This window comes from Opisthorchis viverrini, assembly GCF_000715545.1.
Source record: "Opisthorchis viverrini unplaced genomic scaffold opera_v5_67, whole genome shotgun sequence".
Classification (NCBI taxonomy): Eukaryota; Metazoa; Platyhelminthes; class Trematoda; order Opisthorchiida; family Opisthorchiidae; genus Opisthorchis; species Opisthorchis viverrini.
In genome coordinates this window covers 1,242,876-1,248,688 of record NW_008751722.1, presented here as the reverse complement: position 1 = coordinate 1,248,688, position 5,813 = coordinate 1,242,876, and positions in this window count along the sequence as shown.

Here is a 5,813-nt window from a genome sequence, read left to right as displayed (position 1 = left end):
CAACATCCGATTTATTAGCATGAACAGTTTCAATCCATTATTGACTCTAGAAACATAAACAGCAACAGTTAAGTTGATAAAAAATTGGCTATCTAATTGATCCAGCGAAGCCTACTTACATTTCTGCCGACTATTTTTGAAACAATGCAAAAAATCAGGATGCAGTCACTATTATTCTCATGCTTGGGTGGAATTCCTTGGAGATATACCCGTCAATGACGTGGTGTTTTACTCACCCCCTCGTTTCAGAGTCCATTCTACGCGGTCCAGTGCCAAATTTGAATGCTGATCTGAACATGCCTAGCCCATTTGTAATATCTCATACCAGGACTCACAAATACACAAAGCACTTGTTTCCTGTTCTCTGACTATTAACGCGAAACGGACAACCCTCAGAACCACACTGTTTGTAGTAATAGTAGTAGTACTGTCGTGCGTCACATAACTTCAAATTCATTTGACTTCAATCATGCCGATTTCGAGTGAGGATATTCATAAACTGATCGAGATGGAGACTAAGGCTATGGTACGATGGAGCACAGCTACTGGGGAAGCTATAGTCAATTTTGTAGATTTAATGGTGAACGATGGTAGGTTTTTAAAACAACTACTGGAAAGTTTGAGTGTTAGCTAACGTTGAGGAAGACGAGTTCGCTAAATAACTATGAATGCTATTCCCTAACCTGGGCGTAAGCCACAAAGCTATTTTTCAGAGACCATAAACTCTAGTCCAGTCTGATCTGTCTTGTCTCAAACTGTAAGTAGATAACAAGCAATACAGCGGTGTTGGGTTGACTCGCTTACGGTGACGTCATGTTGGACAAGTACTAACTATACCAAGAGATCGGCTCGTTCTCAAATAAGCTGATCACTCTGAAGTGGTCCACCATTCCCTGATAGTTAGTGACTTATTAGTTTCCCAAAAGCATTCACAATTTTCAGCGCACCAATTGGCACTCTCGACCCGGAAAAAGAGGAATAATAGCCTATTCGGTAAAGATTAAAGTTGGTTTGCTCAGCAAGTGGTGTAATTTGGCTCCAAACGTTCCATTAGCCGTTGAATGACACCAGTGAGCCATACTGTTAACACATTTCCGAAAAATCCGATCCAATCCGGACGAAAGTCTCTCAATGCGAATGAAATCAAGAGGTTAATCTGGAATTCCCTACTAGGTGGTTGAGAAACGGATTGGCGGACATACTGAAAGTTTGAAGTTGCGTTATCGTCTTGATACATAAAGTACAGGGAAATATGTACTTTTCTAAGTAGGCATGACACGAATCTAGCTGAAATAATCTGAACGCCACGTCGATAAGCTTTGAGAAATGAGTCGACCGGGTGTGTCGACGCTCAGTAATTCAGTTGCTTAGCTCCAAAAATGTATCACAGTTCCATCGATCAAACCAATCAACCAGTGAAAATGGACGATATGGAACATGCCATTCTTACTATTCCGGAGCAGTGGTGTCAGTACTTTACACTAAGTTGAAGTCCCGCCCCTACGTCACTATAAGAATCACTGATCCGCGTGGCCGAAAGCGAAACGTAAGGTATGCACCGAGAAGCGACAATCAAACACTAAAAGGAAATATGAATGTCAAAACTGACATTGGCGATTACCAAACGTATACGAATGCCATAAAATACTTTACAAGTTGATTCACCACGCATCACAACAATTCCGGTAGAGCGGGATAAAATGCAAATGGGGTCGACCGTTAACTTGAGACAGTCAGTGCCACATCCACACCACTAAACATTACACAATTCCGGAGGCGAGCCAATCTGTGTGATCGTTTAACTCGAAAGTAGTCGAATCACAGAATGAGTGTTGAAAAATGAGGAGCAGAAACGTTTGAGCGGTTATGATTCTTAATGATAACCGAAGAATGGATGGCGCATCTCCCTGCAGCAGGGTACAGGTATTTTAGTCTCAAGGACAATCTGTCAAATGTATTCGGCGGTAATTAATCAGGTGGTTCACGATAAGTTCATTAAGCTCAGCGAACAAGTCTGAAGAACAGTAGCGCTGCATCGACCACAGTTTATCAACCTATTTGTTCCACATTCGTTTAACTGAAAAATACTGAAATTTCGGTTCACGGAAGCAACAGATTCGGGTGTGTATAACTTGCTTTGTAATCATTTTCATACAAAGGTTGATTGTTGTCGCATTCATACACAGCCTGAAAATACAGTATCTTTTCAGTGTAGTCCGAGCAGGTAAGATAAGTGCAGCATGAGGATACTTTTGGACTTCGAAGGTAATACTATATGAAAGACCGATCGAAACGAAGACCACTATAGGAGATCCCGGGTGCAAACACTCCACAAACGCAGATTAGTATTTTCTGCTGAAGCCGACCCAATTCACAAAAATGGCGAGTGGAAAAGACGGATTGGTGGGAAATCCATGAGAAAAAGGTTCAGCACGGACAGTCAAAACAAACCAAGTTTCTATTAGCAAATCCTGCATAAAGTCGTGTTTTTGAAGCTGAAATCACATTGACTGCAATGCGACGATCCTAGTAGAAACCAATAATCAATCAGCTGTAATGAATGGGAAACGCAGTACGAATATGCTCACGACCTTCCGATGCTGCACACCAGTAATGAAAACGTACCCATATGCTTGAGGTACCAGACAGAATTCATGTTTCTATTTGGCTATAATCGATTAGGCAATTAGTCATTTCATAAATCGGATCCAAGCCCCACTGAAATCGTCCATGTAATCTGGTCGGGAATCACATTACAATAATGCGAAATCTTGAAGTTCACATTGTTGACAATAGGGCCAAGCATAGCCGACTATATTACTTCAATCATGAAGGATGAAGACAAGCATAATTCCTCAATCCGTTCGCTGGTCTCCGAAACCAACAAACGTAGCCGTATTAGGACTGAGAGACATTAGGAAATATCCACTGTAACTGGAGCCGGTTACTCCCTAACTCACTAGTGAGAATTGCGAAAGCATGTACACATGAATTGCGTTTGGTTCGAATTGGAAAAGCCGAGGGTGATGCAAAACCGGGTAAAATAGGGTTGCATTATCAGGACTCTTAGTTGCCTTACTCAAGAATAAAGTTTCAAACCATCACCACTAAAATTTCTTTAGCAGTGTTAATAATAAGTCACCAATCAAGATAGAAGATATTGGTCCCATGGGGACATCCCCTTCCCGCTTAGTCTGGGAAGAGACATGTAGTTCACGTTGACAAGGTTTGCAACTATCCGCTTACCGGCATAAACACGACAAGAACATCACGCCTGATACGACAGGTGATGTACAAGAACCGAGTCACTGTAACAGTACTCGTAGTTAAATAATAAAAAGGCAAAGGCTTTTGAGGTGGCAAATAAGGAACTTTCTGTATGTTGCTTGTGTAAAACCACACGGCATATCAGTTACTTAGATGAGCTTAGAAATGTGATAGAAGTTACGAGGAATATTTGCTGACTTATCAATACTCTGGGAACCTTTCAGACAGTAGGCGGTAAAAAAGACCGTTTTTATTCGTGGGAGAAGAACACGCGTTCCCCGTAAAACCAAAATGTGGGTGGAGGAAGCGGTGGAAGGGAAACTGGGGGTTAAGATTATTGGGGGCAAAGAAAGTTTCAAATTAACCAATCGGAGTTGAAGCAACACGCAAAGGTCAAAAAGGACCCAACAAGGTTCGAAAATAGTCGTTTTGAAAGACCATGGGGAAGATGTGCAGATAAGTGATGGTGTAGTGCCGTAGAAGTCGCAACGGCAGTCCATAGGCGGTGGTTTTTCGGACAGGTGTAGTCGTGTGACCTCATACAAAGAACACGACAAATATAACGAAGAAGATCAAAAGAACAGCAAACACCTTGATCATGAGCCATCGATTGGAACTGATGGAGCGAAGATAACGTAACAACTCAGAATGACCAGCTTCTATGGATGTGGTAGCATCCTCGATGTTCATGTCAATGCGTTGTATTGATTCATCTTGCTCGTGAACCTGTTGGGAGAAAAATACAGAAGTTTGTTACAGGGAGGAGGGCTTGGAGGTGGGAGAACGAACACGGAGGGTAGCTTTAACTTTTGAGACTGGACCAAGCCTTGATTGCCAAAAGTACGGTACACAGGGATGTTGTGCGCGCGCCTGTAGTTCTACAGTTTCATAATTTAGCACAAAATGCCTCGCTTAGTAATATAGTACAGATCACCCTCACTCCCATTTAGCCCGTCCCACTTTATGCACACTTTTCTGTTAGGGCTGATTTGTTCATTCCCAGGCATGTTTGCGGCTCTTTACTCGTTAGCGAGGACTCCAGGTTATTCCATCAGTCTGCCGGTGAACTTCACCACGAGCTATACTAGCTGACTGTGGTTCTGACTGGATATACCATGCAGTTGTATAATGACAATTATTTTGGTAGCTCACATTAATAAAATTAGAGTGAATTGTTCCGTTCCAAAAAGCCATCCAAAGTTGTAGGATATCAGGGAGGTATAGTCCGTTCTTGGAGAGTTGGTTGCGGACAATGTTGACTCACTGTTCGGGGATGCGAGCTGGTAACACAACTTTAAGACCGGTTATGAAGAATCACTCAACTTTATGTAAAATAAAGCATCAAACTTGCCAGATATCAAGGTTACAATAATCCAGGCCATCTTCAATCAGTTTTGAGTTTCCAGCGTGTACTCTGTTAGTACAAGATCAAAGTAACTCTTCTTGCTGTAGGATTACATTTGTCTACAAGAGTACGATCACTGACCAAGAGGCCGAATTCGGTAAATACAGCTCTTCCGTGCACGGCATTTTTTGCGAGGATGGTCGAACAAATAACAAACGAATACAGCATAAGACAGCCTCAATTACAGGAAGAAATCTCCCAAATCTCCTCAAACTAGCGAAGATTGATAAGTAGCTCACAAGGTATATAAATCAACACGATGAGTGAAACTTTCACAGTAGTTGTCATTCGGGGAGCCAGTCAATAGATGGCGTGATGTGAATTCCGTGGCTGAAGGATGAATGGTGCTGTACCTTTGGTAATTAACCAGGTGTCTGCTGATCTTTTAGCCGAGCTTGTTAACTGATTTACGTACGTTTCTTCACCATTGCGGAGACATCGTCCGTGCGCTAGTGACCTCTCTGAAAAATGGTGACGAAAAGTCCGCAAGTCAATTGCCAGACTTGGCGAACAGATCAACAGTCGCCTGATCAACTGCCAATAAACGCATTCGAGCTACGAATATTCTAACACATTAACAACAATTTCGGGTGCTATATGCTGTCCAAGCTGACCAGTCACTTGTTGCCAAACGCCTGAGTGTTGAAGGTCACGCATTCGAAACTCCCTAGAGTTTGGCGGAATGCGCACTACTAATGATCTCCAATAAGAATGAAACAGTTATATTGTTTCTCGGCTTTCCAGTACAGACCTAAATAATGTACAGGACAAAACCTCCATTAAAAAAGAGAAACCAGTCCGAAAACTGAAGTCACAACTGCATACCATCTGGTAGATCACAGAGCGATAGTACTCGCACAAACGACCCCAAAAAAATTCGAGGTTTCATCACAATATACAGGATCCGTCGACTAAACGAGACATTTCCTCTCGAAACTTTTTTCATTCCAACCAAGCCGAAGCTAGGTGAATGAATCTATAAAAGCAATGTTACCGACTTTGAAGTTTATGAGTGAAACTCTATGAAGAGAGCAATCCAGCCTTACGACCTCTGAATAGTCATCATCAAAGACAGCAACATCAGTGTTGGCATTGATGCTTCACTGCCGTACAACCATAAGGTTCGTCTGGCTATATATAT